The following is a 22,112-nucleotide window of genomic DNA, read 5'->3' on the forward strand; positions in this document are numbered from 1 at the left end:
GCCTCCTCAAAGATTTTTTTTGCACCAGCCCGTCTCGTATAGAGTCGAAGGCCAATGCCCTGCAAGAAGCAGTCCAAAAATTACTGCAGTCAGGTGTGCTTGTCCCAGTACCTCCATCACAAAAGGGACAGGGGTATTACTCCAATCTGTTTCTAATCCAGAAACCAAATGTGTCATATCGACCAATTCTAAATCTGAAGAGGTTGAACAATTACATATGGATCCCGAAGTTCCACATGGAGACGTTGCGCTCCATAATGTTGGCTATGGAACCGGGAGACTATATGGTATCTCTGGATGTGCGGGATGCTTACCTACATGTGCCTATAGCACTATCACATCAGTGTTACCTCAGGTTTGCCATCCTCAAGGAACACTTCCAGTTCCAAGCTCTGCCCTTCGGGCTAGTTACAGCACCCAGGGTGTTTACCAAGATCATGGTGGTTATGGCAGCTTGTCTGCGCAAACAAGGGATAAGGATATTCCCATACCTAGACGACCTATTAATCTTAGCACAGTCGCAAGATTTACTGTTGAGCCATCTCCAACAGACGATAGTTTGTTTACAGAGACACGGGTGGCTCATAAATTGGGAGAAGTCGTCCCTGAATCCATCACAGCGGATGGTTCATTTGGGAGCCATATTGGATTCAGACCTACAGAGAGTTCTCTTACCAGAGAAGAAAATAGTCAAGGTGCAGGTCATGGCTCAGGAAGCGTTGCAAGCCCAGACAATGTCAGTCCATGCAGCAATGCGACTGTTGGGTCTGATGGTATCAACGTTCGACATGGTGGAATATGCGCAATTCCACTCCAGACCATTGCAGCATCTCATTTTGACAAAATGGAACGGAAATCATCAAACAATAAAGAAGCAGATGATAAAGATTCCAGTAAATGTAAAAAGGTCTCTAGCATGGTGGCTACAGACAGACCATTTAAACAAGGGGAGACCCTTTTAGATAAGAGTGGCAAGTCCTGACGACAGATGCCAGCCTGCAAGGTTGGGGGGCGGTACTCGGAAGCCTATGGTTCCAGGGAAAATGGACCGCAAGGGAAAGTCGCCTGCCGATAAATCTGTTAGAAATAAGAGCCATTTACTTTGTCCTTTGCCTGAACTAGGGCCATCTACAAGGAAGACCAGTCCAGATCCGCTCAGACAATGCGACGGCAGTAGCATACCTAAATCATCAAGGAGGGACTCACAGCAAGAGTCTGATGGAGGAAGTAACTCCCATTCTAAAGTGGGCAGAACTCCATCTCCCAGCATTGTCAGCAGTATTGTCCCGGGTGTTCTAAATTGGGAAGCGGATTTTCTCAGTCGGCACACCATTCAGGAAACCGAATGGGCACTACACCCAGAAGTGTTTCAGACACTGGTGAACAGATGGGGTCTACCGGAGATAGACCTTATGGCGTCTCGTCTAAACAACAAAGTTCCGAGGTACGGATCAAGAACAAGGGACCCAGGAGCAGTCCTGGTAGACGCACTGTCAGTAGATGGAGGTTTCAGCTGGCATATCTGTTCCCTCCAATATCTCTGTTACCCAGAGTAGTGAGAAAGATAAAACAGGCAAAAGGAGCAATCATTCTAATAGCTCCAGCTTGGCCAAGAAGGCATTGGTACACAGATCTGTGGAGAATGTCCGTGGAAGCACCGATACTGCTCCCTCAACGTCCAGATCTGTTAATGCAGGGTCCTTGTTGTCAGTCATCTGGATCGCCTGTCTTTGACGGCGTGGCTGTTGAAACCTCTATCTTAGAGGCTAAAGGATTTTCAAAGCAAGTAATCCAAACCATGCTTAGAGCAAGAAAGCCTTCTTCGGCTCGTGTATATCATAGAACAGTGATTTTCAACCTTTTTAAACTCGTGGCACACTAACCAAGATTTTAAAATTGCCAAGGCACACCATCTTTTTTTTTCGGGCCCGCAGTAATAAAACACACACACCTGCACCCCCGCATAGTAATACCACACACCTCCCCCCCCTATTGTAATACCACACACCTTCCCCACTATAGTAATACCACACATCTTCTCCACTATAGTAATACCACACATCTTCTCCACTATAGTAATACCACACATCTTCTCCCCAATAGTAATACCACACACCTTCCCCACTATAGTAATACCACACATCTTCTCCACTATAGTAATACCACACACCTCCCCCCCTATAGTAATACCACACACCTCCCCCCCTATAGTAATACCACACACCTCCCCCCCTATAGTAATTCCACACACTTCCCTCCCTATAGTAATACCACACATCTTCTCCACTATATTAATACCACACACCTCCCCCCCTATAGTAATACCACACACCTCCCCCCCTATAGTAATTCCACACACCTCCCTCCCTATAGTAATTCCACACACCTCCCTCCCTATAGTAATACCACACACCTCCCCCCCTATAGTAATACCACACACCTCCCCCCCTATAGTAATTCCACACACCTCCCTCCCTATAGTAATACCACACACCTTCCCCCCTATAGTAATTCCACACACCTCCCCCCCTATAGTAATTCCACACACCTCCCCCCCTATAGTAATTCCACACACCTTCCCCACCCTATAGTAATTCCACACACCTTCCCCACCCTATAGTAATTCCACACACCTTCCCCACCCTATAGTAATTCCACACACCTTCCCCACCCTATAGTAATGCCACACACCTCCCCCCGCCATAGTAATTCCTCACATTAATGTTATATATATATATATATATATATATATATATATATATATAGCAACCTTAACTCTTGCCCTCTCTGTGGGGAGAAGTGAGGAGCACTGGGACGAGGCAGCATTGAGGAGGAGCAGTAGCGAGTGAGTGTCGAGTGTACTGTGCACTGCAAACGGGGGAACGAGATGTGCGGTGCGTGACCTATGAGTCACCATAGGTCACGAGCCGGCTGTCACTGAAGTGCAGCGCTGCCCGGCAACCAGGCATATCTGGCTCGCTGCTGCGGCGTCTGTGTGCGGTCGGCGGCAGGTCTGTATGCAGGCGGCAGCGGGTCTGTGTGCGGTCGGCGGCAGCGGGTCTGTGTGCGGTCGGCGTCAGGTCTGTATGCAGGCTGCAGCGGGTCTGTGTGCAGGCGGCACACCTGGAAACTGCTCGCGGCACACCTGTTGAAAAAGGCTGTCATAGAATATGGCAAGCCTATATTAATTGGTGTTCTGGAAAAAATTACAATCCAAGAGCCTTTAAAGTAGCTAGAATTTTGGATTTTCTGCAGGCAGGATTGGATAAGGGGTTGAAGGTTGCTTACTTGAGGGTGCAAGTCTCAGCGTTGACTGTATGGTTTCAGCAGAAGATTGCTGACCTACAGGATGTACGTACGTTTTTCCAAGGAGTATTACATATTCAACCTCCATTTGTTCCTCCTGCAGCTCCCTGGGATTTGAATTTAGTTCTTAAATTTCTCCAGGGTCCTTTGTTTGAACCACTTGAGAGAGCGGATCTTAAGTGGTTAACGATTAAAGTTCTTTTTTTACTGGCAATGGCGTCAGCCAGAAGAGTGTCAAATTTAGGAGCATTATCATGTAAGTCTCCTTTCTTAAGTTTTTTTCCAGACAGAGCAGTTCTCAGAATGAGATCTAGCTATCTTCCAAAGGTGGTATCAAAATTTCACCTGAATGAAGAGATTGTAGTCCCAGCCTTTCAGGTATCGGGACTGTCTGCGGGAGAAGCGTCACTGGACGTGGTCCGGTCTTTAAAAATCTATATAGATCGTACTAGTGCCACCAGGAAAACAGATTCCCTCTTCATCCTCTACGGATTCCATAGGAGAGGTTGGCCTGCTAGTAAACAGACGCTGGCGAGATGGCTCAGAGTGGTAATATCTGAAGCTTATTCTCATGCAGATCTCCCTATTCCGGCTAATGTCTCTGCACACTCTACACGTAAGGTAGGTCCTTCTTGGGCAGCACAACAGGGTGCATCAGCAGAACAGATATGTAAGGCAGCCACATGGTCTTCCATAAACGCATTCATCAGACATTATGCCTTGGATACTTTTGCCTCTCATGATGCAGACTTCGGGCGAAAGGTCCTCCTGTGCAATCAGGAGCGTCCCCACCACTAAAATGGCTTTGGGAATCCCAATGTTATCCTGTGGATAATCCTGTGGACCCAGCCAGAGAAATAAACGTTATGGTAAGAACTTACCGTTGATAACGTGATTTCTCTTATGTCCACAGGGATCCACAGGGATCCCACCCGGACGCATCTGATTTGAGGATCTAGACAAACACTAAAAACCTCTTCCTTGTATGGAAGGGTGTGCATGTGTGTTCTTATCGCCTGTACAGGTCTCTACCTAATGTTCCTGCCTATATTCGCTGTGGAAAGAACTGATCTGACTGAGTCAGTGGGCGGGACTATATAGTGGAGGCCCCAATGCATCCTGGGAGGCCAGAAAGCTCGTGACCGTGTTGGTGCCATTTTCGCTGTCGCTCGACTATCCCAATGTTATCCTGTGGATACCTGTGGACATAAGAGAAATCACGTTATCAACGGTAAGTTCTTACCATAACGTTTATTTTCTTGCTTATTACACCAACCGTATCCCAGTCACTATTCACTCAATCTTATATGTCAGCCAAGCAGGCAGACAGAGCATACACTAGATCAGTGGTTCTCAAACTCGGTCCTCAGGACCCCACACAGTGCATGTTTTGCAGGTAACCCAGCAGGTGCACAGGTGTATTAATTACTCACTGACACATTTTAAAAGGTCTTCAGGTGGAGCTAATTATGTCACTTGTGATTCTGTGAGGAGACCTGCAAAACATGCACCGTGTGGGGTCCTGAGGACCGAGTTTGAGAACCTGTGCACTAGATCATCTGCAATCACAGGCTAAGTGGCAAAGTCATTTTCATATATGCAAATTATTTTGCATCTTATTCATTATGTCTATAAATAGGACCACATGTCCTCAAACAAAACAGGCCCCATAGGTGCGTCGGCCCACCGGGAATCTTCCCTGTAGACCCTATGGCCAATCCGCCTCTGGGCGTAACTGACCACGCCCCCTGTATGAAGCCATGCCCCTATTTCCCGCCCGGGGTGCCGAAAGGGCAAGAACCGGCCCTGCGTCTACTTCTTGCCCACCCTTGAAATTGGAACACAATTTCTATCCTTAGCCAACTGGATGGCAGAGGAGGCACTGTAAATAACACAGCACTCTGATAAAGAGGGAAAGAACAGGGTAAGCAGTGAGCATGCATACCTCCCAACTGTCCCGATTTTCGCGGGACAGTCCCGTTTTTTGGGGACTGTCCCGCTGTCCCACCCGCGGGCTGCAGTGTCCCGCGGTGGGGGGGGGGCAGTTGGGAGGCTCTGTCACCCGCTGCCCTGCTTAGCAGAGCAGCGGTGAATAGACGCTGTGCGCATGCGCACAGCGTCTATTCAGTGCAGACGGAGGGATAGGGAGCATGCCAGCGGCTCACAGAGCGCTGGGCATGCCCCCTCAGTGACGAAAACGGGGGCGTGACTCGCGATCGCGGGTCCTCCCGAGAAACCACGCCCCCTTTTTGGGAGCGCGCGCGGCTTTGCCGCGTGAGTGTCCCGCTTCCCAGGAGAAGAAAGTTGGGAGGTATGAGCATGTACTGCTTACAGTATTTCCCTAGTAGAACAGACTTATTTTTTTCCTATATATTTTAACCCATTGTTTTAACTTTTCTGTTTTATAACACATGCGGATTATAACTACTTCAGCACTGGAAAAGACATTTATAATTATCTACTTATGTATATGCTACAGCCGATCTTTCAAGAAGACTGGACATATACAGTATGTTTCTCAGTACAGATGTTAGGTGACTTATATGTATGCATGGGTATATGATTTACTAAGGGCAAAATGTATGTACAAAAACTATAAACACATGCGCTATGCTTTGTGCGCAAAGTGTCACATCAAAAATGTGCCCTTCAAAATAAAAATGTGCCCTTCAAAATTAAAATAAAAAAGTGCCCTCTTCAATGCTTAGCACCCTGCCCTAAAAAAATCCTACAGTGAACACTAGTACCTGCATGTGCTGTTAACCCTTATTGTGCAGGAATAGCTGCAAGAGTTAGTGAGGGTGCAGGGGAGAGGTCCCTATGCTGTGTTGTAAAATATTTTTTCTTTTGTACGAAATGTACATATACATTTGGTTGCCCAAGGAAAAAATGTGGGTAATAAATTTAGTATGTATTAAATACAACAGTAATATTACTGTATTATTGTTCACATAGGGGGTAATTCCAAGTTGATCACAGCAGGATTTTTGATAGCAACTGGGCAAAACCATGTGCATTGCAGGGGAGGCAGATATAACATGTGCAGAGAGAGTTAGATTTGGGTGTGGTGTGTTCAATCTGCAATCTAATTTGCAGTGTAAAAATAAAGCAGCCAGTATTTACCCTGCACAGAAACAATATAACCCACCCAAATCTAGCTCTTTCTGCACATGTTATATCTGCCTCCCCTGCAGTGCACATGGTTTTGCCCAGTTGCTATCAAAAATCCTGCTGCGATCAACTTGGAATTACCCCCCTAGGCCCTGCAAGAAGCCAATTGATGTGATATAGTTTCAGTTATGTTTAACTGCTTAGGGCGGATTCAATTCAAGTTGGTCTGATGTCTTGTCGGAAAGACGGCTGTTTCCAAGTTTTTTTAGGTCAGATAGTGTTCCAACCTATTCAATTAGGCTGCCGTTTTTCAGACAGGTCGGCAATTCCCACTTGTCGGAAAACACGTGGATCATCAGATTAGCCGCGGATCCATGTGTTTTGTCAGATTCGCGGCCAAATCCGACAGGTTTTAGCCCCATTTCCGACCATGTCAATGTGACTTAAAAAAAAAAAAAAAGTCAGATTGACATTGTCGAGAATACTGAAATGTCGGATCCTTTCCATCGGAAAGGAACCAACATCATTTGAATACCCCCCTTAGATAGTAATGAATGTTCTGTGGAAATAGTTAAGTGAGGCTTTCTAAGAAAAAAGCATCTGCGCCAGATAACGCCAGGGATTTCTCCTTCATCCACTAGGAGCCACTGGAGCGTAGTTACAATGGGGAATAGTAGGCAGTAATTGGGAGCTGGCACTTTAAAAAACTCTAACCCTGTGGCTAGCTCCTCCCCTACTATCTCCCCTCCAAGCCAGTCTTAGTTTAGTGCCCAAGGGAGCTGGTTCACTTGGGTTTAGCTGAAGAATTTTTTCTTTTTTCTTTATTTTCTTTTTTCTTTCACACACGCACAGACTGGCAGCTCTGCCACTGCCAGTCTGCACCGCGGGAGCTGCCGGCGGGGTCCCATCGCAGCTGCGTGCGGCTCGGGATGGGCCCCGGCTGAGGGAGACACTGAGCTCTCCTGAGCTGGCGGACACCGCTGCGTGCGACGCGTGTCGGGGCCACTCCATCCAGCAGAAGATTCCGGCAGCACGGCAGCGGTGAGTATCTGCGGCCGGACACCGCGGCGTGTGTCGGGGCCACCCTCCACCACTGAAAGGTGAGTGTGTGTATTTCCCCCTCCTCCCCCCCAGAGTGTTGGGGTGACAGGGGGGTTTTGAAGAGAATTAATTTTATTAATGGTGACTGACTGATAGGGGGGCAGTGACAGAACACCCCTCCAGCACCCAACCCCCCCCCCCCCCCCCCTTCGGATTATTTTTTATTATTTATTTAACAAAAAAAAAAGAAGAAGAAACAGCAGCGCAGTGCCGCGCTCCCGACCACCCGCCCTCCTCCCTGCTCGGATCCCCGCCAGCGCGGCTCACAGAGCCGCTACGGGGATCTGGCATAAGGAGACACAGCAGCTTTGAATTTGGCGCCGTCGAGGAGGGGGTGCCCGGAAGTAGCGCGCGCTGGGGACCCGTCCTTTTCCCTTCAGCAGCAGCGCGGGACGGAGGCCACGCGACCACAGTGAGCGGTTACAGTGGGGAAGGGGGACACTCGGGGGCACTGCAAGGCACATATATTTAGCTTGCTTCAGCCTGTCACTGCACACAGTATCGTGCAGGACAGATCGGGCTGCTGTGGCTGCATTCTCTTCCCTGCTTCCCTCCCCTCCCTCCCTCCCATTCTGCCTATAGCTGTTTTCCTGTGGGGGAAGGGTATCAAGTTTAGGTGCTGCCATGGCCAGCAAAGGCTCCAAGGCAACACAAAAGCAGGGTCAGGTTTCAGGTGAGGGGTCACAGCCATCGGCTCAGCCCTCCTCAGAACCCCAGAGCGCCCCGACATGGACGACACAACTCAGAGGTGATGTCCTTGCTGACTGGGGAACTTAAAGCCTCTCGGGAAGATAGGGAGGCGGCCCGGTTCCGACAGCTTGTCCCGGTACCGGCGCCAGAACCTGCATGGGCAGTCTCATTGGCAAAGTCAGTGGAAGGGCTTTCCAGGGCTGTAATCCCTTCCCAAGCCCCGTCCTTTAGCCCCCCTCAACAGGCAGCAAAAAAGAGATTGCTAGCCTCTGTGTTACAGGACTTTGACGATGATATGCCTCAATTAGATGAGGCGGGGTTAGATGTACAGGATATACAGGATGTGGATATCCAGGATACTGAGGACGATCAGGTATATGGGGACTCTGAACAGTAGCTCAGGGTATAGAGGCTTTTATTACTGCTATTCGCTCAGTATTACAGGTGGAGGAGACGAAAGACACCTTACGCCCTTCAAGGTTTGGCACCGACCAATACCTGCCGGTGACCTTTCCAGTTTCGGAGGAGTTGGATGCGCTCATAACGGCAGCCTGGAAGCATCCAGACGCGAAATTTCAGGTATCAAGAAAACTGTTGTCTTCCTATCCTTTTCCCGCAGATAGCAGAACGCGCTATGAGACCTCTCCGATTGTGGATCCTTCGGTGTCTCATCTGTCCAAAAAGACGGTCCTGCCTGTTCCGGGGGCAACTTCACTTAAGGAGGCGTCAGATAGGAAGTTGGAATCTACCTTAAAGAATATTTACTCTGCGGCAGGGGTTTTACATCGCCCGGCGCAGGTAGGTTGTTGGGCCAACAAGGCGATCGAAGCTTGGGCAGAACAATTGTCCTCTGGAATTCGTGACGAATTACTGGCGGATCAATTGATAGAGTTGGCAGAACACATCCGTGAATCAGCCCTTTATCTTTGCGAAGCGTCCAAGGACATAGGTGTTCTCGGAGCTAGAATTTCCGCTTTAGCAATTGCGGCCCGCAGAGCTCTATGGCTCCGGCATTGGCATGCGGATACGGAATCCAAAAGGGCGGCAGAGGCGTTGCTCTTTACGGGTGAGTTTCTGTTTGGTAAGGATCTGGATGCCTGGATCTCTACGGCCACCGGGGGTAGGTTGGCTTATCTTCCTTCTGCTGCTCCAGCCGCTCGCAGACCATATAGGGGTCCCTCTTTTCGATCCTTTCGTGCCCCTTCCAGGTTTCGAGGACAGGCCAGGGGTGGAGCTTCTACCTTCCGTGGCCATAGAGGTAGAGGCGGCGGCAGCCCAGTCAGACGTTAAGTCTTCTACCACTGCCACCGCATGACGGGCCTCCCTCCCACCTGGGAGATCACAGGGTGGGAGCTCGTTTGTGGGATTTCAAGGAGGTCTGGATACAGTCCTGCCCAGATGCTTGGGTCCGGGATCTCATCACTTGCGGTTACAAGCTCGTTTTTCAGGTACAACCGCCCCAGCAGTTCTTTACCACGGGTTTGCCAGTTTCCGACAACCGGGGAGTTGCCTTACAAGCCGCGGTCCAGAAGCTTCTATCTGCAAGGGTTGTGATCCCTGTTCCCTTGCATCATCGGAAACAGGGCTATTACTCAAGCCTGTTTCTAGTACCGAAGCCGGACGGCTCAGTCAGACCAATCCTGAACTTGAAAGATCTCAATCCGTATTTGAAGGTATTCAAGTTCAAGATGGAGTCCCTCCAGTCTGTTATTGCGGGGTTGGAAAAAGACGAGTTTCTGGCATCCTTAGACATCAAGGACGCATACTTACATGTTCCCATTTAGCCTCCTCATCAGGCTTTTCTCCGGTTCGCAATACAGGACGCTCATTTACAGTTCCAGGCCCTTCCTTTCGGTCTCTCTTCTGCTCCCAGAGTGTTCACAAAGGTCATGGCGGTCATGATGGCCCTACTTCGGAAGCAGGGTGTGACAATTGTTCCCTATCTGGACGATCTGCTAATAAAAGCAAGCTCAGCAGAACGGTTACTTCAGAATATCCGGATGACACAGGACCTTCTGATTCGACACGGGTGGATCCTGAATTTCCCGAAGTCTCACTTATGCCCCTCACAACGGCTGTTGTTTCTGGGAATGATTCTCGACACAGTCCATCAGAGGGTTTTCCTTCCACAGGACAAGATACTGTCTCTGCAGACACTGGTAAGATTGGTCCTTCAACACCGTCGGGTGTCTGTGTATCTGTGCATTCGCCTGCTGGGAAAGATGGTAGCAGCGTTCGAAGCTCTTCCGTACGGTCACTTCCACTCTCGACCGTTTCAGCTGTGTCTTCTAAATCAGTGGTCAGGATCTCATCTGTTCCTTGATCAGCGGGTGACACTATCTCCAAAGGCACGGTCGTCGCTGCTCTGGTGGCTCCAGTCGACCCATCTGTTGGAAGGAAGACGGTTCGGCATATGGGATTGGACTCTCCTCACCACGGACGCCAGTCTGCGAGGCTGGGGGGCAGTGACCCTGGGACATCAGTTTCAGGGGCGCTGGTCAATCCACGAATCCGCTCTCCCCATAAACATTCTCGAACTAAGGGCGGTGTACAATGCCCTGCTTCAGGCACATCACCTCCTGCGCGGTCGAGCTGTCAGAGTTCAGTCCGACAATGCCACGACGGTAGCGTACATCAACCGTCAGGGCGGCAGCCGCGCGGCGATGAGGGAGGTCACCAACATCCTTTTCTGTGCGGAGAAGTATGCTCTGTCCTTCTCGGCAATATTCATTCCGGGAATGGACAATTGGGAAGCCGACTATCTAAGCCGACAGGACATGCACCAGGGAGAGTGGTCGCTACATCCCCAGGTGTTTTGGCAACTGGTACGTCGGTGGGGAAAACCACAGATCGACCTCATGGCATCCCGCCTGAACCATCAGTTGCCTCTTTATTACTCTCGGACAAGGGACCCGGCGGCGGCGGCCGTGGATGCCCTCACGGCTCCTTGGAATTTCCGGTTCGTTTACCTCTTTCCTCCTTTCCCGCTGTTGCCGAAGGTTCTGCAACGCATCAAGAGGGAAGACGCTCTGGTTCTCCTAGTGGCTCCGGATTGGCCACGCAGGGTTTGGTACTCCACTCTACATATGTTGTCTGTGGCCGAACCTTGGACCTTGTCACTACGAGACGACCTTCTACAACAGGGTCCTTTTCTTTATCCAGACTTACGCAGGCTACGTTTGACGGCGTGGCTGTTGAGAAAGCCATCTTGACAAGGAAGGGGATTCCTCGTACAGTTATACCTACTATGCTTCGAGCTAGAAAGTCAGTTACATCTTCTCACTACTTCCGCATTTGGAAGGCTTATGTAGCATGGTGTGAACGTCGAGAATTTTCTCCTTCCGTGTATAGCTTAGCCCGTCTTCTCCGTTTTTTGCAGGCGGGTTTTTCAGCAGGCCTAAGACTGGGCTCGCTAAAAGTGCAGGTCTCTGCTCTTTCGGTTTTCTTCCAGAAAAGGTTAGCCTTGCTGCCTGAGGTTCAGACCTTCTTTCAAGGGGTTCTTCGAATACAGCCTCCCTTCCGTCCTCCGACAGCGCCATGGGACCTCAGTCTTGTCCTGTCTTTTCTGCAGTCTTCATTGTTTGAGTCCCTGGAATCAGTAGAGATAAAATATCTCACCTGGAAGGTGGTTCTTCTCCTGGCGCTGGCTTCAGCTAGAAGGGTGTGGGAACTGGGGGCTCTCTCTTGCAGGTCTCCTTACCTGGTGTTTCATGCGGATAGGGCCGAGCTTCGTACTCGTATGTCCTTTCTACCTAAGGTGGTGTCGGATTTTCACATCAATCAGCCGCTTGTCGTCCCGGCCCTCTCGGGGGACTCTCCGGATACGAGATCATTGGACGTTGTAAGAGCGCTCAAGATCTATGTGGATAGGACTTCAGCTATTCAGAAGTCAGATTCCTTATTTGTTCTGTACGACGCTGCCCGCCGTGGTTGGCCTCTAAGCAAACCTTGTCTCGATGGATTCGACTGACCATCAGACAAGCTTATTTGGCAGCTTCTCGGGAACCTCCATCTTCCATTTCAGCACACTCCACACGCTCTGTGGGACCTTCGTGGGTGGCTGCCCGGGGGGTCTCTATGACTACTTTATGTCGGGCGGCTACTTGGTCCGGGCGTCATACGTTTGTCAAATTCTACAAGTTTGACACTTTTGTGGCCTCTGCATCTCAGTTTGGCCGAGCGGTTTTACAGGACTCTCAGCGCTCTCCCACCCGTTCTGGGAGCTCTGGGACTTCCCCATTGTAACTACGCTCCAGTGGCCCCTAGTGGATGAAGGAGAAATCAGGATTTTGGTACTTACCGATAAATCCCTGTCTCCGATTCCACAGGGGCCACTGGACGACCGCCCAGCGCTGTTCCTCCTTGTTTTTTGCTTAACGGTTTGCGGTTCAATAAATGACCGCTTGTTGAGTTCAGGTTAGCCTGTTTGTTGTTAGGTTCTATTCCAGGTTTAGTTTGGGTTATCCTGGTTGACTGGACGTCATTAACCTCCTCTACCTTAAGGTTTTCAATATTACAGCTCTCCTTGGGCAGTTTTACGTAGACTGGCTTGGAGGGGAGATAGTAGGGGAGGAGCTAGCCACAGGGTTAGAGTTTTTTAAAGTGCCAGCTCCCAATTACTGCCTACTATTCCCCATTGTAACTACGCTCCAGTGGCCCCTGTGGAATCTGAGAAAGGGATTTATCGGTAAGTACCAGAATCCTGATTTCTGCTGTCATCAATTATATCTGAGACATCGAACTGATGAGCGAATCCTCTGTGTCTCTGCGTGGAAAAAGTATGCGCTTCTGTTGTCAGCCCCTATCGAATGTGTTTATGGCACTTGTGTTGATGAGAGAAAAATAATGAATAGAAAATAGAAAGCGAAAGTACTCGTGTTTTACAATTATTTGTGATACTCTATAACAGGCATTCCCAACCACGGTCCTCAAGGCACACTAACAGTCCAGGTTTTAGTGATATCCAGGCTTCAGCACAGGTAACTTAATTAGTAGCTGAGCTATTTTGATTTAACCATCTGTGCTGAAGCCTGGATATCACTAAAACCTGCACTGTTAGTGTGCCTTGAGGACCGTGGTTGGGAATACCTGCTCTATAATCCTTGAGTCACTGTTTCTGATCTCCACATAGGTGTGTCTCCTTTTAAAATTGGTAATATTCTCTATACTGAGATTGATGGCTTATGCATTTAAATCGTTGAAATACATGGAAACTTTCAATGAGCATACAAAATGTATAAGTAGACAACTATGGTCCTCAAAATGTGACAATTACCACTCTGTTATAATGTGAATACTGACAGTTGGTTTAATTTATTCAAGTGCAAAACATAATTAAGACAGCCGTTAACTGTTCATCTAATATCGCAATCTGCAGCACCCCTTATAGGCCCTACACATCAGGCGATATGACCGATATGAATGTTATGAACGAGAACTCGTTCATATTGTTCAGTGTGTAGGCACCAAGTATGAATGATGCGCGGCCCTGCGCTCGTTCATCGTTGGCGCCGGATTGCTTATACATGCAGGCCAATATTGATGATCTCGTCCATGTTAGCATGCACTGCTATGGAGCCGGGTGATAGGGGGAGTGAAGAAACTTCACTGACACCCCACCCCGGCACCGGGTCGGGCAGCTCGGCGGCGGGTCGCTGAGTGTGTAGGGCCCTTTAGTGTGGCTAGAGCCGCTATATCGGACTGTCGGGCATTGCTGTTTATATGGTATATAGTAATAGCAGGGGGTATATGTGTTTATAGAGTAGTATTGCACTAATTGTGTCTGACATTGTATACGTTACGGAGTTGCATGATATTGTATCTACCCATTTATAGTGGTGTGTGTGTGTGTGTGTATATACTTTACAGTGACACATGGCATGTATCCGTAACTTTATGGTCTGCAAAGTGTCCTAGTATGTGTCAGGAAGCGGCATAGACTACATTGTACATTATCCCCAGGGTTGGACTGGCCTACAGGGGAATGGGAAAACCCCCAGTGTCTGTTTGTGGACGTACGCCTAGGTTCTCCCTGACGCACATACTGTAGCTTCCTATTTAGTGAGTGGGTGGTGTTAAGACACTACTGAAGTACAGAGTGATTTCATAATGTGTTACAAGGGTATTGTAATGTGATAAACAGGGTGCACAGGGCACATTTTCAGGGGCATTCCTGGCCATGCACAGACATTCTAACTCCGCCAAAGAGCTGTCATTCTGCAACAGGTCAGAGCTGGCTGGGATCAGGTCTCATCCTAAACTTTTAGCTTGACTCGTTTAATTTTCTTCCCTTTTTTTTTTTATTTTTTTAAATTCAATAGTTTTTTTTTTGTTTGTTTTTCAGTTATTACACATAACAAAGACATAAATACAATTAAAAAAAAAGAAAAGTGTAAATACAGTATGTATTGGCAATTATAAATTGTGGTCTCTTGGATTTGAATAAAGAATATATTGCGTCCAAGTTATGGTTCTTTTCGCATCCTCCCTATTAGAAGCTGCTACCTACAGGTACTAGGGCTTCTGTATTAATTTCCGTTGTATATATGTGTTCAATTATCACATATCGAATGGAATTTAATCTCCGTTGGGCAGATTTATTAAGCCTGGTGAAGTGATAAAATGGAAGGTGATAAAGTCCCAGCCAATCCGCACCTAACGGCCATGTTACAGGCTGGGTTTGACAAATGACAGTTAGGAGGTGACACAACCTGACTGCACCTCTGACACTGGAGGTGCTGGCTGGTCTGTTTCTGGTGGAGAACCCTGAGGGAGTTACTGTAGGAGCGCTCCTCTATAGCCAAGTCTTCCCTACCCGTATCTCTTTAGTGTGCACCCTTCTCCACTCCAGAGGTACTGTATTTTATCATATTGTATTTTACTGCTGTCTGTGTTCCTTTCTAATCAAACTCTGTAACAGAGCTTTGTTTTTGATGTTGGTGCTCCCTCCTGTGTTCAGACTCTGTAATTGCACCAGACTGTAGCTGCTTCCCTGAAATTTTTGCCAGCACTCCCCCAATACTCGATATAAGCCATATATGGACTTGTTCTTCCCCTCACCTGTCCTCTAAGACAGGCGCTAGTGTTCTGTGCCCATGCTGCAAGTCGTGCTACTCTGTTGCATATATACTTGCAGTGATCGCGCTGAGCCCAAAAAAAAGTGGGTCCCAGGGACCCCTAACTTTTAAAAATTGGGGTCCTACCGGTTCTTTTCTGGGTCCCATCGGAATTAAGTTTTTTATTCATATTAATCTTATTTGGACACTACAGAAGTGTTGCAAGGTGGGGGAATGGGGTGACAGTGCTGCTGGGGTGTGTAGCATGCAGGACAGTCTGCCCCAGAGCTTTAACTAGATATTTTGGTGCCCTTTGGCAGAAAGTGAATTGGAGTTCCACCTCCCAGATCCGAAACAACCGGTGGTGCGCGCCGCAGGCGCGCCGCAAAAATTTAGGGGCATGGCTTCATGGAGAAGGGGCGTGACCACATAATAGTGCCAATTCACATTACACCACACTGTAGTGCCGCTTATACACATTGCACCAGGTAGAACCTCCTATATACACTGCGCCAGGTAGAGCACGTTATACACACTGCGCCAGGTAGAGCACGTTATACACACTGCGCCAGGTAGAGCACGTTATACACACTGCGCCAGGTAGAGCACGCCGTTATACACACTGCGCCAGGTAGAGCACGCCGTTATGCACACTGCGCCAGGTAGAGCACGCCGTTATGCACACTGCGCCAGGTAGAGCACGCCGTTATACACACTGCGCCAGGTAGAGCACGCCGTTATACATATTGCGCGGACGGGAGGAGGGAGAGAGAGCACAGACGGGAGGAGGGAGAGCATGGATGGGAGGGGGAGAGAGAGCGCGGATGGGAGGGGGAGAGAGAGTGCGGACGGGAGGAGGGAGAGCACGGATGGGAGGGGGAGAGAGAGCGTGGTTGGGAGGGGGAGAGAGAGTGCGGACGGGAGGAGGGAGAGCGTGGATGGGAGGGGGAGAGAGAGCGTGGATGGGAGGGGGAGAGAGAGTGCGGGTCGGGAGGAGGGAGAGGATAAAAATATTAGTCCATCTTGACTGGGTGGCGGGCAGGGCCAGATTAAAGTCTGTGGGGGCCCCAGGGCAACAAACTTGTGGGGGCCCCTATCAATAAAAGTGATGCAGTGGCAATTAACAACATAATTATTGAATATAGCAATTGTTTCCCTATATATATATATGTAAAAATATATATATATAATATTTATCTTATTAATTGTGGTTAGTACAAATTCACTAGTTAATCCTACAGTAGTTTAATCTGTAAAATCACAATTATTATTGAATAAGTAATTCTTACTAAGGGATTATTAGTAATAACCTCTTAGAAAAAATGACTGATTCAATATTTTTTCTGATTTTACAGCTTAAACTACTGTAGGATTAATTAGTGAATATGCACTAACCACAATTAAAAGATCAATATTATATTTTACACATATATAATAAAATTAATGTTATATTACAGGCTACTACCTAAAAAACTCACATTTCTGCATACCACTGGTCCAGGCAGCACTGCACCACAATGGGTAGGGGGTCCGGTGTAGCCAGCCAAGCTGCTCGCCAGCACCTGTCAGCTGGCGGCGCTGAAGTTGGAGCCTCATTCACTCATTCACTGAAGCTCCATTACTTCAGTACTGCAGCATCCGCATTGAGTGTCTCGCGGGATTTGGCTTCCCGCGAGACTGTGTTCCGGCAGTATGATCATGATGAGTGGCTCCTCGGCGGCTGCACAGAGGGGGGAACGGAGACACGCTAAATGCTGTATCACGTTTCAATAGTGCCTGTGTCTGATTCAAGGGACAGTGTGTGGGGGCCCAGGGATGACCGCCCCTTCTTTAAACCGGGCTTGATGGCGGGAGGGAGGCACAGAAACGAGTTGGCGAGTCACCGCCCGCCCGCCCCGTACAGCAGCCGCAGAGCCGTCTTCTCTCTCGGCCCGGCTCCCGTGTGAAGCTGCTGCAGCCAACTACTTGTAAATTGAAGGGGACGGTGCTTCCTGCCTGTACAGAGCGGAGCCTTACCACAGGCAGTGTGGCGGTGCCCCCTCCCCCTCCTGGTCACTGCACGTGACCAAGAGGGGGAGGGGGCACCGCCAGACTGCCAGTGGTAAGGCTCCATTCTGTACGGGCAAGAAGCGCCGTCCCCTTCAATTTACAAGTAGTTGGCTGCAGCGGAGCGCATCCCTGGGGACCCTCCCATTTTTGAAAAGTGAGTCCCCGCCATCAGATCCGGGTAAAATACGCGCTATAGTCTTGGCTCCCATCCTTTTTCAACCTGTCTACCCCTTCTACCACACCTTCCTTATTGGAGGCACGTCTTCTCTCACCCAATGCCCCGCCAGAGCCTATTTGCTGCACCGACAGTTCCATGTCCTAGGGGTGTACCACCATATTCCACCCTTCTTGCAGTGGATCCGCACCTATAATTTACTAGTGGCCACTGTTCCATCGATGATTCTTCCCTAATCCTACCTCCTTACCCTTTTTGGACCTGAGCTACGCTAGTGGAGCAACTCCTCACCTATTTTTGTGTTAACCTTCCCCTTTCCTCCCAAGATGCCTACAGGGGGGAAAAATTCTTCAGGGGGATGACCTCACCCCATTCCTCTCTTGGCATACCACTCCTGCCAAGCCTAGATCTGATAAATCTGAACACACCCATGACCACTCGGACTCTCTGCATCTGAGGACTTCGCACCTATCACCCGACAAGACTTTCTCTTCTTCCTTAATGAAGTTAAGGATGTCAGTGCCTCTGTTCAGGCACTCCACTACTTGAAAACCAATATTGCGGAAATTGGTGGCAGGACTGGTGGCAGGAAACTTAGGAAACGTATGACTGACAAACCCCTTCTTAGTTTGTGAAGATGCTCCCTTGTGAGCTCACACCATAAAAAGGTGAGGGAGTATCTAGAGTTTAAATTATTTAACAAACGCAGTGGTTGTCTTTTTTTACTGACATTTATTTTTACTATCTGTATACTCATTACATGATGAACTATGTAAAAATTGCATTTGTTCAAATGAATGTTATTAAAATAATCTTTTATTAATTGGCCTTGGGCCTCCTGTTTGGGTGACCATTTGGTGAGGGGTGTCCATTACAGGTTCCCGGTCACAAACGTTCTCCAATATCCAACTTACACCTATGGAAACAACATTGGAAGAATTACCGAACAGACGTTCCTATATAGCGCACTTGGGAATTTTATATATATATATATATATATATATAATTTTTATAGTGTGGGTGTTTTCTCCTGCCCCTTTTCCTGTTCTCTTCCATGGTTTTCCAATGTTTTCTTCACTTTTTCCTTTCCTTCGTGTGCCAAAGCCCTGCTTCTCCCCCCCCCTTTTTTTTTTTTTCTCGGCTTCTCTCTTCCTTGCTCTGCCTACTTGTTTTCTCTAGTCTTCAATCACTCCCAGCTGTCTTTTCTAGGTTCCCCAAGAAGGGTCTGTCCCCGGACTACTTCTTCTCCCCGTACTCTTATGCTTCCATTTAATGCCATGCCATCTCCGGGCTTATAACCCTCTAGCTGACCTAGGTGTCCCCCGGACAAGTAGTATCCCTTCCCTTTTGTCAGCACCATAGGTCCTGGCCTACTTCGCCAGATGACCAACCAACCCCTCCTCCCCCCTCTTTCACTTACCTTTCCTCCCTCTTGACCACAAAATGCATTGTTCTCAATCCTTCTTATTTACTACTTCACTCACTCATGCCACTCTTAGTGCTTACTATCCCTTATCAGTACCCACCTTTCCGTTTGTTGCCCATAGGTGTCCGCATTCTGTTCTATAATGCAAAGAGGCTACATAGCCCCCAAAAATGTGGGAAACGCTTTGCTACTCTTAAACTTCATAGAGACGACTTGGTCTTTCTCCAAGAGACCCATTTTTTTGCACAATTCCCAACTTGAGCTGCATTGCACGTTTTACCCCATCACCTTCCATGCTTGCGATCAAACCTTCCATGTTTGCTCGTAGCCTTACCTTTGAACCTATTGATTCTCATGTCGACAGAGAGAGCAGCTAACTCATATTAGTAAGGAAGCTAAATAATAAATTTTGTAATTTGATTAATGTGTATGCCTCTAACCAGCACCAAATCACATTTTTTTGCTAAATTAGGCTACCATTCTTACCTGATTTCGACAAGAACGCATTGTCGCTGGCGATTTAACTCTGTTCTGAATCCCACTTTGGATCGCTCGGCCCCTGCAGCCTCAATCTCCTCATTGCACTCCCAACATTCTAATTTTCTCCTCCGTCTTATGAAGTCCCAGCTTCTTTATGACTCTTGAAGGGTGAAAGAACCTTCTGCTCGTGACTACACATTTTATTCTTGTCCCCATAATTCATACTCTCGTATTGATGTGATCCTGCTCAGCCATGAACTCGCTCTGAATCCCCAGTCGGCTCTCATTCACCCACTCATCTGGTCAGACTATGCCCCTATATCTTCTGATATTTCAGATTTACCCCCTCGTCCTATGATATAGCGCCTTAATGACTCTCTGTTGCACAACTCTGAAATACTATCCCAACTTCGGACACAACTTTTTGATTACTTTGTCCAGATATTTCTAGATCCACTCTTTGGTTGGCACACAAAGCGGTCCGACGGGGACACTTGATCAGCATGGCTTCCAGCAGAAAGAAAGAATCTCTCACCCAGATTAACAAACTTTCCATCAAACTCCATAATTTAGAATAGCAACATAAATCCTCTTCTGACCCTACTATTTTGTCTGAACTCCATGCATCCAAGTCAGAACTTGATCTTCTCTATTCCAGGCAGGTGGCCAAGTGCCTTAAATGGCTTTGCCAGTCCTTTTCTGAGAGAGGGTACGAGGCGGACAAAATTCTGGTGTCACGACTCCGCTCGGCCAGGGCCCATACTAATATTATATCGATCCGTGATCCCCACAACCAGCTAGTTCATGACCCTATGTCTGTTAGAGCTGCCTTCCAAACCTATTACACTAACTTGTACAATCTGCCCCTTTCCTCGCCTGCCCCATCCTTTCCGTACCATTCTGACCGGATTTCTGATTTCCTTGCTAAATCCAACCTGCCAAAATTTTCCCATAGGGGTATAGACCACCTTAACACCGAGATGTCAGTTGATGAAATTGAACAGACTATAAAGGATCAAAATAATGGCAAATTCCCTGGCCCTGGCAGGTTTACTGATACATGTTACAAGAAATTTTGGACTTGTTTGTCCCTCACTTCCATTCCCTCTTTAATAGGGTTCTTCATGAAGACCCTTTCCCTTCTGAGATGCTGGAAACCGGAATTGTAGTGATCCCTAAGGAGAGTAAGGATCCGCTTAACTGTGCTAGCTATAGACCTATCTTCCTCCTGTATTTAGACTTGAAGAGATTTGCTAAAATCCTGGTGAACCGCCTGAATCTATTACTCCCCTCCTCGATCCATTATGGCCAGGTAGGATTTATCCTGTGTCGCGAGGTGGGAGTACACCAGATGTGCTGTTGATCTTGTTAATATCTCAAACTCCAGGAGATTCCCCTACTATTTTACTCTCCCTTGATGCTGAATCATTTGATAGGATCTCCTGGAGTTTCATGAAGGCCGCTCTTGAAGCCTTTGGCATGTCTGGTGACTTCCTCACTGGTCTCCTGGCATTGTACTCTACTCCTTCTGCTACGGTCCTGATCAATGGTGTACCTTCTGGCTGGTCCGCATCAGTAGTGGCACAAGGCAGGGTTGCCCCTTTCCCCCCCGCCCTCCCTCCTTATATTTGCCCTTATAATTGAACCGCTTGCCTCTCAAATTAGATCCCACCCTGATATTCAAGGTGTGCGGATGGGCAACATCAATTCTAAGATTTCTCTCTTTGCGGATGATATTCTCCTATCTCTGACCCAACCGGCGATTTTTCTCCCTAATCTTTTTTTCTGTCCTTCGGGTCTACATCACTGTCTTAGACTATAAGATTAACTACTCCAAGTCGGAAGCCATGCTGTTCCATGTTCCCCTTCGGGATGCTGAAAGCCTTCAGACTACTTTTAACTTCAAATGGCAACACAAAAAGATCAAATACTTAGGGATTTATCTGACCTCCCACTATAATTCTCTTTTCCATGAAAATTTCCCGCCTCTGTTCTTCAGAATGCAGACCGATTTGACATCCTGGAACCGACCTATGTCGTGGCTGGGTAGGATCATAGCGGTCAAGATTATTCCAATATGGCTATCTTTTTCAGACCCTTCCCATAGCCGTTCCTACATTCTTCCTCAGGGGTGTAGTATGGTATGCCGGCGACCAGCATACCAGCGCCGGGAGCCCGACCGCCGGCATACCGACATTGTGGCGAGCGCAAATTAGCCCCTTGCGGGCTCGTTGCGCTCGCCACGCTGCTGGCACGGTGGCGCGCTACGCTATTTATTCTCCCTCCAGAGGTGTCGTGGACCCCCACGAGGGAGAAGGTGTCGGGATTCCGGCGCCGGTATACTGTGCGCCGGGATCCCAACATTCGGCATACTGAAGACCACCCTTCCTCAGTAATGTTCGTAAAGCTTTATTTGGAATCACAGTCCCCCACGTATTTCAGTTACAGTCCTGGGGAGGTCAGTTCCAGGAGGTGGTAGAGGACTTCCTGACATGAAACTCTGCCTATGTTAATTTCCCAGATCTGACCCCCTTATGGGGTCTACCTTCTGCACACCACCCTCTGCTTTCAAACTGCTCCCCACTATTAAATTTAATACCAAACTTTTGATTTTTACTCTCTTAAAATAAACTTTACCTCCCCAACGTCGCCATTAACCCCTATCTGGCACAATCCCCTATTTCTTCCTGGATACTCCACCTTCAGGTTCCGTAATTGG

The 22,112-nt window shown here is 48.2% G+C and overlaps 1 protein-coding gene across 1 annotated transcript in view; it reads left to right on the forward strand.

The window, feature by feature from the left end:
• Window positions 1-22,112, forward strand: part of LOC135058241 (C-type lectin domain family 2 member A-like) — a 179,482-nt gene that overhangs the window by 17,176 nt on the left and 140,194 nt on the right. The gene's annotated exons all lie outside the window — the stretch shown is intronic.

Source organism: Pseudophryne corroboree, chromosome 3 (genome assembly GCF_028390025.1).
Source record: "Pseudophryne corroboree isolate aPseCor3 chromosome 3, aPseCor3.hap2, whole genome shotgun sequence".
In the NCBI taxonomy this organism is placed as follows: Eukaryota; Metazoa; Chordata; class Amphibia; order Anura; family Myobatrachidae; genus Pseudophryne; species Pseudophryne corroboree.